General features: G+C 36.1%; 1 long non-coding RNA gene across 1 annotated transcript in view; it reads left to right on the top strand.

Moving 5' to 3' along the window:
* LOC124795451 overlaps nt 1-13203 on the top strand; it is a 37239-nt gene extending 24036 nt beyond the window's left edge. The window contains exons 2-3 of the long non-coding RNA XR_007016700.1: nt 12892-12951; nt 13081-13203. This is a non-coding gene — a long non-coding RNA (uncharacterized LOC124795451). The remainder of the gene's footprint in view (nt 1-12891; nt 12952-13080) is intronic.
* The last annotated feature ends 4671 nt before the right edge of the window (nt 13204-17874 follow it).

Raw genomic sequence — 17874 nt, 5'->3', positions numbered from 1 at the left:
TTATACAGTGTCAGTGTGAACATAAAACTTTGAGCCTTCCTCTGTCCAGTAACATGCAGTGTGTTTCTATCTTTCATACTTTTTAATAAAGAGATGAACTCTGTTCTATCTTTCTGAATCATCCTGTACATAGTGAGCATTTGCCTAAAGAAATGGAAAAAATGTACATGTAAATTAGGTAAACATCCATAGCACATTTTTGCATTTTTTTATGTGAGCAGACTGTGACTGGTTTAGTAATAAAGATAACCCTTGTAATCTGGTAACAACGAATATATCCCAGCAGACAATCATTGGTGCTTATTGGAAGGTGGAGACTTCTTGGAGAAACGTGCAGGATGGTAAAATAAATATAGGAGGAATAACATGAGGGAAGGCTCAGTATCAGATAACATAATAGAATATATGTAAGTTATGGTATTAGAAAAAATATAGGTAAAAAGTACAAAAGAAGGAGTCAGGAAACGTGTTTGAAGTAACCAAGTAGAGTTGGTATCCTACAGAGAAGCTTTGTCATTGAGATGCATAGAAATAAGTATCAGAGGCTGGGCATACTGTTAAATATTTAATATGGGGCATACCAGATGGTTTGTAGGTATTGGAGAGGAGAAGGGCAGACAAACCCAGGGAAGGGACAGTCTAATCTTTGGTTAGGTGAATCCATAGACAGTGACCTGAACCATTTTTGTACAGAGGCAATAACAAAGAGACACTAACACTGGAAAGGTGAAAAGATATTTACACTGTATCTGTCCGTAAGAAAAGTTGTAAGCACAGCTCTTGCAGAAGCTCTACAGTGACTGTTAGTCACACTTTTCAAGTGTTCTCCAAATCATTTAAAGGCTAATAGACTTACCCGGGCACTGATGATTCTTTGAATTTATGTTTACACATGTATCTGACTTACCACAGATCTGGGATATGAATCTGTGGAGTGTGGTGTAGGTTAAAATGTCAGCATTTGACTCCTTATGGTAAAGGTGAACTTAAAACATTTTCTATCTCAATAAATTTGAGAAACTTATGAGGCTGTAATCTAGAAATGGAAAGAAAAGTAAATGCAATTACGTTTGAGGAACAGTACTGTAATGTAATAACGATATAGACTTATCAAACAGGGTAAATATCTCTTATGCTTTTATTTATGCAAATGAAATAATGTATGTATAAAGTAGCTGGATGGTGGTACAAGGGAAAGCCAATACAAATGAAGCAGTAAAATGTGTAATGGGAAAGTCATTTACTAGATTATAGCATGGAATGAACAACTGTATGGTTGAACAGACGTAGAGCCTACACCGGTATTTTGACAAGCTATGTTAAGTGTGAGACACTCTCTTTTATCTAAGCAAGCTGAATTACATAATAGATATTTTTCTAAAATGAAAATGAAATAGAGGGAGCTAAGCTCTCATAAATTCTAGAAAAAGAAATAATGTGTCAAGATATATGTCACACTAAAAAATTGATAAATGTGATGGTGATTTTTGTAATGCATGATAAGTGTAAAGTTTATGCTCGAAACTAAATATTCATTAATTAAATGGACTGGACGAAAAAAGATATGCTCATACATTGCTTGAAGAATTAAAAATGGGTTTGGTCTTAAGTGACCTTACGGACAGATGACGATGATGATGATGATGATGATGATGATGATGATGATGATAATAATAATAATAATAATAATAATAATAATAATAATAATAATAATAATAATAATTGAATAAAAGTTAAAATTATTTTGTCTGTCTGACATTTTTCAATGTTATGTGATGTTTGTAATTGTCAAATAAGATGGGTTTCTAAACATCTATTGTGGCCATGGAGGAATGTGTGGTGTCACATGTCAATTCTGTGATATAATGTGTTCCACTTCTAACCACTCAGGCCAAGAAAAGATGTTTGTGGAGACTAGAAGATACAGGTAGTTGTTAAGTGTGGAACATCCCATTGTGTGCACTATGGTTTGCCATATGTGCAAGTGTGGTGTAAAAGACATCAGCTCAGAACATTGACAAGGTGTAATGGCAAGTGGCTGTCTCCACCTGCTGTGGCACAGCCCACACCATTATTTGATTTGATTTGATTTGATTTATTTCGTGTTCCATAGGTCCAACTGTGTTGGATACACAAGGACGTGGAACGAGTCAGTTTTTTACAAATACAATCTGATAATCTTATAGCATATACAGAAATTTGAGTACATAATTATATAAAAGTTTATACAGTAAATTCTTTGGGCAGCAATATAGAAAAAGAAAATACATATTTTCTTAGAATCATTAAAACACTACAGAAAACACATACGGAGCACACACAGTTACAGAGCTCAGGTTAAATAAAATTCATAGTGGCATTATGTCAACTTGTATTATATAATATTAAAATATTACAATTTATTTAGTTAAAAATTCATCTAGACTGTAAAAAGCTTTTTCTAGCAAAAATATTTTTAGAGCTTTCTTAAACTCACTATTGTTGTGAATCTTTGTCTTTATTTCGGGAGGAAGAGCATTGAAGAGTTTTGCTCCAGTGTAGTGGACACCCTTTTGTGCCAGGCTCAAATTTCTGAGTTCACTGTGTATGTCATTCTTCCTCCGTGTGTTATGCTCATGATAATTACTGTTTGGTTGAAATATATCTATATTTTTACAAACAAAACACATGAGAGAAAAAATATATTGGCATGCAGTTGTGTATATTTTAAGATTACGAAAACTATTTCTACAAGAGTCTCTTGGGCGCAATCCACATATAATTCTTAAAGCTCGCTTCTGTGCAATGAACACTTTCCTTGCTAATGGCTGGTTGCCCCAAAAAATAATTCCGTACTCAATGAGACAATGAAAATAGCCATAATATGCCACTTTTGCAGTGTTAGGTTCAACACATGTAGTGACAACCCGTAAAGCATAGGTAGCAGAGCTAAGCCTCTTACAGAGATCAATAATATGTGAAGACCAATTCATTTTCTTGTCAATGTGCACTCCAAGAAATTTTGTTGTTTCCGTTCTAACTATTGGTTGATTACCACATGTCACACTTATCTCTCTCTTTTTCTGTTTTTGTACAGAATTGAATAAAGCTGGTCTTGCTGGAATTTAATGAGAGACCATTCACCTTGAACCAATTAACCATATCTGAGAGTATGTGATTAGTGAGTTCCTCAAGATTGTTGTCTGTTCTACTGCTCATAAAAATATGTGATTAATGAGTTCCTCAAGATTGTTGTCTGTTCTACTGCTCATAAAAATTGTGGTATCATCAGCAAATAATGTAAATTTACACGGCAGGCTTGTACATGATGGTAGATCGTTTATAAAAATCAGGAATAATAGTGGCCCAAGAATTGAGCCCTGGGGCACTCCACATGTAATGGAACTCCATTCAGAATCTGAGGAAGTGTCACATACTCCACCCGAACTATTCAACACAACTTTTTGTTTTCTGTCTTGGAGGTACGACTGTAGCCAATTGCCCGCAACACCACTTATTCCTACTAATATTGCTTTTTGCAAGAGAATCTGGTGATCAACACAGTCAAACGCTTTGGATAAATCACAGAAGACACCAAGTGCTAGCATTTTTTCATTAAGAGTTTCTAGGACTTCATTTGCAAGTGCGTAGACTGCATCTTCTGTTGAACGGCCCTTTTGAAAGCCAAACTGGCTCTTACTGAGAACTTCGTTCTTCATGAGATGATCAGTAATTCTTACATGTATTAGCTTTTCTAGAATTTTGGAGAAAGCTGTCAGCAAAGAGATAGGTCGATAGTTAGTTAGTTCATCTTTATCACCCTTTTTGTACAGGAGCTTCACAATGGCATACTTAAGTCTACTGGGAACAACACCTTTCTGAAGGGAAGCATTGAAAATATGACAGAGAATGTCCCTTATCCACACACAAGAATATTTCAATAAATTACTAGATATATTATCAACCCCTGCAGAATTCGTACTTTTTAGAGACATGATGATTTTTTGAATTTCTTCTACAGTGACAGGATTAAGGTGCATTTCTGAAATTGTGTTTGAATATACGGCTTGACAAAGAGTTACAGCTTCATCAACATCGGGCTTGCAACCAATCTGTTGAGTTACTGATAGGAAGTGTTTATTAAAAATCTCAGCCACCGTTTTGGGGTTATCTACTAGGATACCTTCATATCTGATATTATTTATATCTTCTTTACTTGTTGTATCTCTTCCTGTTTCTTTTTTTACAATGCTCCAAATTGCTTTTATTTTATTATTAGAATTATCTATTTTCTTCTCATAATAAAGGGCTTTTGATTTCTGTATTAGTTTCTTCAAAATTTTACAGTATATTCTATAGTGTTCCCATTTTTCTACATCTTTACAGAATCTTATTGCAGCATAAGTTTCCCTTTTGGTTTTACATGACTGTTTTATACCTTTTGTAATCCAAGGCTTGCTTACAGAATTGGAAGCCCTGTTTCTGACCCATTTCTTGGGAAATATTTCTTCAAAAAGAGCACAGAATTCATTTATAAAACAGTTAAATTTAGTATCAACATCATCATGGCTATATACTAAAGACCAATCCATTTGCTGCAACCTGTGGTTGAAAGTTCCTTTCGCCTCTTCATTAATTACTCTTATGAATTTCCATTGAGGAAATTCTTTTTTGAACAGATTAACGTCATAAATAGTGAGAATTTGTCCATCATGATCTGAAAGCCCACTTATAACCTGCCTGACAATATAATTCTGATGTCTATTTACATCTAAAAAAATGTTGTCTATCATAGTTCGGCACTCGGATGTAATTCTTGTTGGGAAGTTTATTACTGATGTCAGATTGTGTAAGGTCATCACAATCTCAAAGTCTATTTTATTCTTATTTTCTGTCAAAAAGTTTATATTGAAATCACCTAATACTACAATATCCTTCGCTTTTGAAAGTAGCCATGACAGTAGGAGTTCCATTGAATGCAGAAAAGTTTTTATGTCACCTGAAGGAGCCCTGTATACAGCCAACACTATTATTGGGTATAATTTAGTTGTTATTTCTGTGGCACATGCCTCAAATTGTTGTTCCACACAATATTTCTTAATATCTATAGCTTTGTATGCTACACTATCCTTAACATAAATTGCTACTCCACCTTTATCTTTACTTTCCCTACAGTAGTATGCTACTAAAGTATAACTTACTATAGATGGCAAGGCACATTTATCAGTAACATGGTGCTCAGTTAAGCACAAAATCTGGGCATTATTTATACTGTCCTTTTCACTAATGTTAATAAGGAGTTGATCTGTTTTGTTTAAGAGGCCCCTTATGTTTTGATGGAAGAACGAGATGCCTTCCTCTTGCTTTTTCATTCTATTAGTGCTGTTACCTGACTGAGAATCCATTGGAGTCTGCCTTGAGACAGGAGAGAGGAGACACCTGACACTACCTACTGTTGTCCCTTCTTTTTCTTCAGGCCCACACATAAAAAATCGTTGAGATGAGAAGGAGGCTCAGCATTTCTTCTGTCCAACAGCCTTCTATTTGTTGTTGTTGATTGTGGTGCTGTTTCTGACACTTCAAATGTTGGTTCTACCACTACTGCTGTGTTTCCTTGTGAACTTGGAGTCTTCTCGTTTTTGTTATTTTCGTCTAAAATAATACTTGGCTGATGAGGAACAGTAGTTCTTTTGTTGTTGAAATCGATGTCCACTGTTCTTTCTGTTAAAATTTGGTCTTTTTTTACATGTTTTGCTGCTGATGATGAAGTTTCTAATGAATTTTTTTGAAGCGTTTTCGTTATGGAGTCAGGCGATGGCAAAGCAATTATCGTTTTGGTTTTGAATTTATTTTGATGGTTTTTTATTACCCTGGTTATCAGGCTTGTCAGATATTCTTTCCCCAAGCCATTCAGGTGAAGTCCGTGTTGCGTGTGGAATCTACGTCCAATACTGCTTATATCAACGCATTTCACGTTTTTAAAATGTCTGCAGATTTTTGCAAACTGACTGTTGGCACTTTCTATTTCCCTATTAACACATGACCATCTCTACAAGATCATAGCGATGTGGAATATTGACAAGTATTACGTTAGTGTGAGTGAGGTTCCTCAGACACTGTTTAAGATCGCGCGTTGCACTCGGTGTTTCATTTTTGTAGACATAGTTTGCGCCTCTCATAAGTACAACGAAGTCTTTATCATGCAGATTTTTTGCCTCTGCGGATTTGGTCATTTTTTTTAATTTTGCTAAGTGGGGCTCCTGGTTTCACTATACCACACGAAAATGTTTTAGTTGTTTCTTTTAGTTTACTCGGAAGTCCACGACCATGGCTGTCTGAAAACACAAACAGTTTCCTGTTATTGGAGTTCACAATTTGCGAATCGTTTTGTATTGTTTTACTACACACTTCGACACAAATTTTGGTTGGCACATTTATATTGACCTCCTTCACAGTTGATTGCGTCAGTAAATTTTCTTCTCTTACCTTATTCCCCAAAGTGCCTTTTTGCTTTTCCCATCGTTCATGCGAACTGTAAGTTGCATTTTCACTATCGGCAATCGAAAGTACTTGAAATGTGTTTTCGTGCACAAAGCTTGCGTAACTTTCGCAGGTTTTCCTCATCACCACCAGCGTGCACAGTGCCTTGTTGACAACTTGGATCCATGGCTTCATGGGGTCTGCACCACACTCGAACCCTACCATCAGCTGGGACACTTGTGACCAGGTCACAGTTTTCCTGTCTTCCAGGGTCCACCTGAAATTGTTATGAGCCCAGGAAAGGTGCTGCAGGCAAGGCTATGCAGTTAGCAAAGGCAGTTGTGTCAGTCATCTGCTGCCACAGCCCATTAATGTCAAATTTCACCACACTGTCATAACGGATATGTTCATCATACTGTTGGCCACTGCATTGTTCATGGTGAGGGGTAATCCCTGAAATGTGTATCAGCACTGTTGAAACTGTGGATCATGAAATATTGAATTCCCCAATGATTTCCAAAATGGAATGTCCCATGCTTCTGGCTCCAACTATCATTCTGCATTCAAGGGCTGTTAATTCATGTCATGGAGCCATACTCATGTTCGAAACCTTTCCACATGACTCACCTGAGTACAAATGTTAGCTCTGGCAAGCACTGCCCTTATATACCTTCTGTATGCAATACTATCACCATCTGTGTATGTGCATATCACTATTCCATGACTTTTGTCACTGTAATTGGGATTATCAAAATGGTTTTCACAGACAGAGATAGACGCTTTCAAACAGAGATAGATCCGCTACTAACAATATATTTGTAGTTAGAAAAGTGAATGAGAAAGTATGGGAGTGTAAACAAAAAAAAGCTTACTTATTCATAAATTTCATGAAAGCTTGTGACTTCATTCAGAGTCAAAGCCTTTGGAATGTAATGAAAAAATTTAGATTTCCCATTAAACCTATCAGTCTTTGTAAAATTTGCATGGATGATAGTATAAGGAGGCTTTTTCTTAATGGAATAAAATATGGTCATTTTAGAAATAAACCAGGACTAAGACGAGGTCCATTCTTTCTTTAATGTAGCCTTCAAGAGAGTTGAGAGTAAACTCAAACTGATACCTGCTGGGATTCTCCTGAGAAATAAAGTTAAGATGTTAGTGTATGGAAATGATATAGTACTCCCAGGAAAAAGTGAAACTGAGGTTAGACAGCTATTTGTGGAGCTCACAGAAAAAGCATACAAACTTGTTGTTGTGGTCTTCAGTCCTGAGACTGGTTTGATACAGCTCTCCATGCTACTCTGTCCTGTGCAAGCTTCTTCATCTCCCAGTACCTACTGCAACCTACATCCTTCTGAATCTGCTTAGTGTATTCATCGCTTGGTCTCCCTCTACAATTTTTACCCTCCACACTGCCCTCCAATACTAAATTGGTGATCCCTTGATGCCTCAGAACATGCCCTACCAACCGACCCCTTCTTCTAGTGAAGTTGTGCCACAAACTTCTCTTCTCCCCAATCCTATTCAATACTTCCTCATTAGTTATGTGATCTACCCATCTAATCTTCAGCATTCTTCTGTATCACCACATTTCAAAAGCTTCTATTCTCTTCTTGTCAAAACGATTTATCGTCCATGTTTCACTTCCATACATAACTACACTCCATACAAATACTTTCAGAAATGACTTCCTGACACTTAAATCTATACTCGATGTTAACAAATTTCTCTTCTTCAGAAACACTTTCCTTGCCATTGCCAGTCTACATTTTATATCCTCTCTTCTTCGACCATCATCAGTTATTTTGCTCCCCAAATAGCAAAACTCCTTTACTACTTTAAGTGTCTCATTTCCTAATCTAATTCCCTCAGCATCACCCGACTTAATTCGACTACATTCCATTATCCTCGTTTTGCTTTTGTTGATGTTCATCTTATATCCTCCTTTCAAGACACTGTCTATTCCATTCAACTGCTCTTCCAAGTCCTTTGCTGTCTCTGACAGAATTACAATGTCATCGGCGAACCTCAAGGTTTTTATTTCTTCTCCATGGATTTTAATACCTACTCCAAATTTTTCTGCCATCTGGTTTCTGTACAAATTGTAAATACCCTTTCGCTCCTTGTATTTTACCCCTGCCACCTTCAGAATTTGAAAGAGAGTATTCCAGTCAACATTGTCAAAAGCTTTCTCCAAGTCTACAAATGCTAGAAAGGTATGTTTGCCCTTACTTAATCTAGCTTCTAAGATGAGTCGTAGGGTCAGTATTGCCTCACGTGTTCCAACATTTCTACGGAATCCAAACTGATCTTCCCCGAGGTCAGCTTCTACTAGTTTTTCCATTCTTCTCTAAAGAATTTGCATTAGTATTTTGCAGCTGTGACTTATTAAACTGATAGTTCGGTAATTTTCACATCTGTCATCACCTGCTTTCTTTGGGATTGGAATTATTATATTCTTCTTGAAGTCTGAGGGTATTTCACCTGTTTCATACATCTTGCTCACTAGATGGTAGAGTTTTGTCAGGACTGGCTCTCCCAAGGCCGTCAGTAGTTCCAATGGAATGTTGTCTACTCCGGGGGCCTTGTTTCGACTCAGGTCTTTCAGTGCTCTGTCAAACTCTTCACGCAGTATCGTATCTCCCATTTCATCTTCACCTACATCCTCTTCAATTTCCGTAATATTGTCCTCAAATACATCACCCTTGTATAGACCTTCTATGTACTCCTTCCACCTTTCTGCTTTCCCTTCTTTGCTTAGAACTGGGTTTCATCTGAGCTCTTGATGTTCATGCAAGTGGTTCTCTTATCTCCAAAGGTCTCTTTAATTTTCCTGTAGGCAGTATCTATCTTACCCCTAGTGAGATAAGCCTCTACATCCTTACATTTGTCCTCTAGCCATCCCTGCTTAGCCATTTTGCACTTCCTGTCGATATCATTTTTGAGATGTTTGTATTCCTTTTTGCCTGCTTCATTTACTGCATTTGTATATTTTCTCCTTTCATCAATTAAATTCAGTATATCTTCTGTTACCCAAGGATTTCTACTAGCCCTCGTATTTTTACCTATTTGATCCTCTGCTGCCTTCACTACTTCATCCCTCAAAGCTACCCATTCTTCTTCTACTGTATTTCTTTCCCCCATTCCTGTAAATTGTTCCCTTATGCTCTCCCTCAAACTCTGTACAACCTCTGGTTTAGTCAGTTTATCCAGGTCCCATCTCCTTAAATTCCCACCTTTTTGCAGCTTCTTCAGTTTTAATCTACAGGTCATAACCAATAGATTGTGGTCAGAGTCCACATCTGCCCCTGGAAATGTCTTACAATTTAAAACCTGGTTCCTAAATCTCTGTCTTACCATTATATAATCTATCTGAAATCTGTCAGTATCTCCAGGCTTCTTCCATGTATACAACCTTCTTTTATGATTCTTGAACCAAGTGTTAGCTATGATTAAGTTGTGCTCTGTGCAAAATTCTACCAGGCGGCCTCCTCTTTCATTTCTTAGCCTCAATCCATATTCACCTACTACATTTCCTTCTCTCCCTTTTCCTACTACCAAATTCCAGTCACCCATGACTATTAAATTTTCGTCACGCTTCACTATCTGAATAATTTCTTTTATTTCATCATACATTTCTTCAATTTCTTCGTCATCTGCAGAGCTAGTTCGCATATAATAAACTTGAACTACTGTAGTAGGCGTGGGCTTCGTATCTATCTTGGCCACAATAATGCATTCACTATGCTGTTTGTAGTAGCTTACCCACATTCCTATTCATTATTAAACCTACTCCTGCATTACCCCTATTTGATTTTGTGTTTATAGCCCTGTAGTCACCTGACCAGAAGTCTTGTTCCTCCTGCCACCGAACATCACTAATTCCCACTATATCTAACTTTAACCTATCCATTTCCATTTTTAAATTTTCTAACCCACCTGCCCGATTTAGGGATCTGACATTCCACACTCCGATCCGTAGAATGCCAGTTTTCTTTCTCCTGATAACGACATCCTCTTGAGTAGTCCCCGCCCGGAGATCCGAATGGGGGACTATTTTACCTCCAGAATATTTTACCCGAGAGGACGCCATCATCATTTAACCATACAGTAAAGCTGCATGCCCTCGGGAAAAATTACGGTTGTAGTTTCCCCTTGCTTTTAGCCATTCGCAGTACCAGCACAGCAAGGCCGTTTTGGTTAGTGTTACAAGGCCAGATCAGTCAGTCATCCAGACTGTTGCCCCTGTAACTACTGAAAAGGCTGCTGCCCCTCTTCAGGAACCACACGTTTGTCTGGCCTCTCAACAGATACCCCTCCGTTGTGGTTGCACCTACGGTACGGCTATCTGTATTGCTGAGGCACGCAAGCCTGCCCACCAACGGCAAGGTCTATGGTTCATGGGCGGGAGGCATACAAACTTGGCCTAAAATTAAACAATCTGAAAACAAAATACATGATAATTCAAAGGTGTAGGAATGAACAAAAAACCAATCTTATTTATTAAGAGGCAAACATAAATTCAGATGTACTGAACTGTTCTGGTTTCTGGGTGCACTGACAGACAAACAAAATCAGAGACAACTAGACTTGAAATTGAGACTGAAAAGCACTAACAGAGGCTATCACTTCATATAAAAACTTGCACAGGATCTGAAGTACTGCGAATAAAAACTAAACTGAAGCTGTATAATACTATCATCAATCCTAACCTATGTAGTGTAAATGTGGAGTTTAACTAAACATAATAATATAGGTTACAAGTTTCTGAAACAAAGTTTGTAGGAAAATATGTGGTCCATACTGTGATAATGAATCACAAAACTGGAAGAAAAGAGACAACATAGAAATCCAAATGCTATCACAAAAAGCAAAAATAATGAGCATAATAAGTTCCTGAAGACTTCAGTGGTCTGGCCATCTGATCAGAGTGAAAGAGTAGTCAAGTATTCAGTTGTTAAAAAGACCGAGGGGGGACCTACTACTACATAGCTAAATGAAATTAATACAACATGCAACAGGATTGGTGTAAATAATTGGTAAGAAGCATCACATGACAGAAGCAGTTGAAGGGAACATGTGATAGCAGCATGAGATCTTTGAGTCCCTTAGAAGATAAGAAGAAGTAGATTGGAAGTCCAGGACCTTAACTGCTTTAGTACCTCATGCTGTGTTACCACATTCTTGTTCCAGCAACTTAATTGCATGGTGTCACTTCCTTTATGCAAATTATGTGGAAACCTCAATGTATTATGATATAGTATAATTGATGGAAGATTCATTTTGGTGTGTTCTGCTAGGTAGGAGATTCTATTTTTCTTGCACAATATTTTGACAATTTATCTAGTGTTTATCAACATCTATGAGCTGTGTTTCAGCATGCCACATGAGGGTACAGAATGTGGCTGAATTAAATTTGGGCATTTTTCCATAAACATTAAGAGATGTGAAATTTTCTGTACTCTCTTCATGTTAAATGTAGATAATATCTTGTATATATTCAGATATTTGTTTTGTATTTGATTATTTTGTTTGCGGTACTTCCTGGATGGCGTGTGGCAGATGGATTTCATCAGCAGACACCCCAATGTCACAGCAGGTGTTGCATGGAGCTACCAATGCTGTACCATGTGCCAAAAAGGATCTCAGAGTACTCTGTGTCATGGACAGCAAAGATAACAATGTCAATCAATATGTAACATTTGAAATTATGGAAAAGGCTTGGTTTCAGTTTGAGTATAGTCTCTGTTTGAGACATGTTTGCACTTATATCTATAATAAACATTTATAGTCAGTTAAATCTACTGAGAGCTATTTCATAGAAAAGAATAATGGAAGATAACTACAGTTTGAAGTAGAATATTATACACTGAAATGGTGGTAGCTTTTAGCCACTATCTGAAATCAAGACAACCAACACGTAATAAGGATTACCTAGGTTAGGTATATTGTAGTAGTTTATAACAAGTTTGTTCTTCCCAACGTAAAACAACATCCTTATAATCAGTGCACATTTCTGCTCGGCTGCAGGAGTACATTGATTTTGATGATACTATTTTGTAAACACATCAACATTTCAAATATTGTCATTATATTGATCATTTAATAAGACTATTAGTATCTTTGTAGTATTCACGACCTTATTGGGTTGAGCTTCGCTGTATCTTTAATGCTTGTATTATTTCAAAAGTAGAATATTTTAGTAACAAGTTCAGGGTTTTTGATAGTAATGAGACTTTAAACTTAAAATTATTAATGCAGTTATACCTCAAAAACCATAAGATTATCCTTTAATCACTTTGTATATAGCATAGTAGGATAAGTAATTCTGAAGTCATGGCAAAAAGGGAGGTAATAGACAGATATGGTAGGCTGTAAGCATGTAGAGGACTGAGCTATTTCAAAATGCTAGTAATGTATGTTCATTTGCAGGACTCAGATAATGATCGAGAATTGAGTTTAAGACAAAGATTTCTGAAGGATAAAGTGAGGGTATGTACAATTATATCAGTTATATGCTTTCAGTGTTAAAATAACAGTTGAAGTGTGGATGCAGATTAGGTCCATATATTAACAATTAAATTGTAAATGTTAATTATTTCTTAAATATTTTTATTCTAGCTTAACACTCTTGAATCAGAAAACAAAGACCTTCAAAATGAATTTGAAAAAGAAAGAAAGAATTATTTAGAAATTATAGGAACTTTATGTCGACAGATGAAACTTTTCAAACAAATAACTGAGAAAATAGTACCAAATCTACGCAAGGACTGTAGCTACAGGTAACAACATTCCAGCGCCAATTTTATGTATAAACTGACACAAAACAGAGAGAAAATACTAAGCAACAAAACGCATGTTGTAATTGTGTACATGCATCTTGCTGGGGTTCATGTATTGTAATTTATGGAGCCCACTTGAAATGAGTTACTTGAATTGCAAAAAATACTAGTACTCATTTGTACAGTTTACCTGGAATTTATGTACAATTCAATATTACACTTGTTTTTGTATATGTCTTGCTTATAGTCAAATTTTAATTTGATAGAAATATCTATTTTAGAATCTTGCAGAAAAATGAGACACTAGTTTTCATTTTTTACACAATAACAATAACTGCAAGTATGGGGATCTATACTCATCAGCAGAAAATTTTGAAACATTGTCACTTTAAAGTTATTTTACTAGAAATTGATTTCTGTTTGTTAATTTGTTGTTCACTTGAGAATGCACAAGGTATTGGCCAGTAGGATGATAAATAATTCCAAAGCTAAGGCCAAATAGGGGTATTGGTCTTCAAAATTTTTAAATTTTGTTGGATGCAACATTTTGTTTTTTAAGTTTTGAAGCTGTTTTCTAATACATTTGCCTTGCTGACTGGCCTGCACCACAGCTATCATCTTGTGCTTTTAATTCTTTCATACGATTCTCAAATCTTTCTTAAATTATTCACTTATTTCAAAGCTATCTAAATTTCAATTCTCCTTCATACATATTATTTATAAACATGCTTGAAAACCTTCACAATTAAGCACTTTTATTTGCAGTTATTTACAGAGAAAAGAGTTTTCATTATTTTTGCCTCCTTGAAAATAAATAAAAATTTTAAAAAGTTATAGTAACTGTCATTGAGCCTGTTCCTTTCCTTAAGAAAGCAATACAGACATGCTATTTCAAATCATAATGATCCAACTGCTATTAAGAATATAATACTAACAAATTATTCAGTTATTGTAATTTTAATTTTAGGTTAAGTTTGCAACAAAATAAATAAATTTTCAGTATTATAAGCAAGCAGTCACATAAAAAATTGTCATTCACTTAAATGGAAAGCCCTATCTCTCCAGAAAATTGTCAATTAAATTAATAACAATAACTTGTAAAATCTCAGTTTCCTATATTAAAAATGAACAGGGTATTAATTGCCATGAAATAAATATTAGAGCATTGGAAGCTTTAAGTCATATCTGTGAAGTAATAAAATATTTTTTGTGCAGTTCTTTTGAAATTGAACAAAAAATAAATTGTTAATAACTGGGAAAACTGCACTAGCTGTAATTTCTAAATTCATAGCTGGCTCAGCTAAAAATCAGTACAGACAACTTATTACATTTCACAATTTGGGCAGTGGTTTTTAATATGAGATTTGCAAACATGTTTTTCACAGAATGAGATTTTCACTTTGCGGTGGAGTGTGCACTGAAACTTCTTGGCACTTTAAAACTGTGTACCAGTCTGAGATTCAAATGCAATACCTTTACTTGTCAGTAGAGCTCTTGCCCAAGAAAGGCAAAGGTCCCAACTTGGACTCTTGGTCCAGCATACAGTTTTAATCTACCAGAAAGTTTCATGTTTTTACAGCTTTTTGTAACAATTTGATGGTCAGAAATTGCATTTGGCACATTTGGAATTTTCATTTCCGCAACTGGAACTTGGTGTTGAAGAATTTCTTGTTTCTATTCTTCTAACAATAGATGTTGAATGTTCATTTAGTGGCAGTTGTTTCCTAGGATGTTGAATGTTCATTTAGTGGCAGTTGTTTCCTAGCTTTAATATAAGAAGTTAATCAAGAAATCCTTGACTAATTAATATGGGTTCTTCTAGTATGTGATGTGTGATAAATATCAGTGAGATTTATAGTTTAGTTCAAATGGCTCTGAGCACTATGGGACTCAACTGCTGAGGTCATAAGTGCCCTAGAACTTAGAACTACTTAAACCTAACTAACCTAAGGACATCACACACATCCATGCCTGAGGCAGGATTTGAACCTGCGACCGTAGCAGTCGCGTGGTTCCAGACTGTAGCGCTTAGAACCGCTTGGCCATTCCGGCCGGCTGTATAGTTTAGATTTCACATTAAGCTGAATATGTTGCTTAAACTGTGATGATAAGTATAGTGAATAGGCTCAGAGTGGAGAGCAGTATCAAAAAAAAGCACATTACAGTAGTTAAACTTATAGTTCAAGAATTACTTTGCTTTATTTCTTAAATAGCAAGCCACACTGGATTCACATGAGCAACACTATGTATCCATGGCCAGGCAACTTGTCTGGCATATCCATTTTTAAGTGGTTGTTTACAGGACACTGCAGACAGTTAAAATTAAAACCTGACCACAATGGAGTTCAGAGTGAGCTACAGCCACTTGCTGACCACCTGATTTCAACATCAGTTTGGTGTGAGCTGCATTTTCTGTGTGACCTTTACCTTAATTTCCCTTCATACCTCTTAAACATTAATACCTGATTCGTCCTGCATCACAAGTTGTTTAAGAATTTTGCATTAGCTTGTACAGGCATGCTGCTGCAGTCTTGCAGTCTTACACCTGCAGGGATGATTCCAATGCATTCTGCTGTCCACCAGTAGATGATAATGGCATCATTTTCACAGTGGTAATAATTCAGCAGGTTGCAAGAATTATTTATAAACTATACACATAGCTGCAGCATATATTTGTTGTGAAATAGTTGCCAACACAGAGAGAACAAAAAGATTGAGGTCCAGGAGAAATTTCCTGGAGACCACTCCAGTTTTGCAAACAGCAGCAGCTACAGCAAGGAAACAATTGTGGATTTCTTGACTTAACAATAACTCTTCCTGGACTCTCCTCTCAGAAAGCCTACTGCTGGGGCATGAACAGAACTGGATTGTGTGGAGATCCACAGGTCACTCAGCCATCTTAGTTCTGAAGTTGGAAGAGCCAAAAGTAATTTTCAGAAATGGTATTTGTAATTTGTAATTTATTTGCGTGAAACATGTAATTACGTGCATAGCAATTGGTTGTACAATACAACAGTATACAATCTAATTTTACTTTATAATAGGAACTTAAGAATGTAGTCCAAATTATTTGCATAATAATACTTCAGATTTTAGTTTCTACAGTAGGCTATAGAAGCACTCCTCAATGAGCCATGATTTTAGATGTTTTTTGAATGTCTCTCCAGTTATTACCTTCAGTTCATTTAGCAGTGCATTGAAGTATTTTGCTCCATTAATATATGGACTGTTTGCAGTTTTTTTCAGTCTTCTGTGTATTATGTGGTAATTTTGTACTTGTCTAGTATTGTGATCATGAACTTCTGCATTACAACAGGTATATTTCGTATCTTCTACAGTTAATACTATTGTTTCAAACATATGCATTGAATAGATAGTCAGAATTTTAAATTCTATAAACAATTCCTTACATGATGTTCGAGCATCTTTTTTGCCTAATATTCTCAAAGCTCTTTTCTGGAGTTTAAATATTCGGTCTACATGAGTTTTGGAAGCCCCACCCCACAGTGCAAGACCATATGCTAGAAACGGATGTATTAAACCAAAATACATCATCCTCATTGTTTGGGTATTGACATATGGAGCTATTCTTCTTAAAACATACGGGCTAGATGACAGCCTTGCACATACATTGTCAATTTGTTGTGTCCATAGTAGTTTGCTATTTATGCATATACCTAGGAATTTACACTCACTGCAGATTTGCCCTACGATATTGCTGTCTTGAGAATCAATACAAGTTTGCAAATCACCAACATTGAAGGGGATTATATTTGTTTTTTGTAAGTTGACTTTTAGACTGTCATTTTCAAACTTTTCCTTTGCAATATCTATAAACTTTTTTACCTCTATGCTGCGATTAAGAATATCATTTCCCCAACAAAGGCCTGAAGTATCATCTGCATACATTGTAATGAAGGTATCATTTTTTACTATCTTTGGGAAGTCATTGACGTAACATATAAAGAGGAAGGGACCAATTATCGATCCCTATCTATGGATACCATCAACTTTTACTGCATATAAACATGGATGATGAAACATCTACTGGATTGTCAACAATGTCTTGCATTTTGCATTTCCTCTGCTTGCGAATCTGAACACAACTGAAGTGGCATGACTTTGGTCAACAGTAACGTAGTTTGATAATTCTTGCTTTTATTTGTTTTTAATAGTAATCATCATGTGTTGTAATTGTTACTGACTTGGAGAAATAATTAATAATATGTCTGCATATCAGCGAAAGCCATACTGAAATCCCTACAGTGGTTCCTGAGATTAGCCCAAACATACAGACAGGAACTGCTGCAGGGGACTTTAATTTGTGTGTCTACAGGAGGTGTGCATAAAATGGATCATATCCATTGGGCAGGTGCAGTTCCAGTGGTAAAATGATGCACCTACATCTACATCTAGGTCTATACTCTGAATACTAGTGTGAAGTGTATGGAAGAGGGTACTTTCCTTTTGCAGCATATATTGGCATTTCTTCCCCTTCAATTTTTGTATGGAGTGCAGGGAAGAATAACTGCTTAAATGCCTCTGTGCACACTGCAATTCTTCTTAATTTGAAGCCATACTGATCTTGTTTTCATGATCCATACATGAGCAACATGTGGAGAGCTATAGTATA

The sequence above is a fragment of the Schistocerca piceifrons genome, chromosome 4, assembly GCF_021461385.2.
Source record: "Schistocerca piceifrons isolate TAMUIC-IGC-003096 chromosome 4, iqSchPice1.1, whole genome shotgun sequence".
Classification (NCBI taxonomy): Eukaryota; Metazoa; Arthropoda; class Insecta; order Orthoptera; family Acrididae; genus Schistocerca; species Schistocerca piceifrons.
This window is presented reverse-complemented; position numbering and strand designations above follow the sequence as displayed.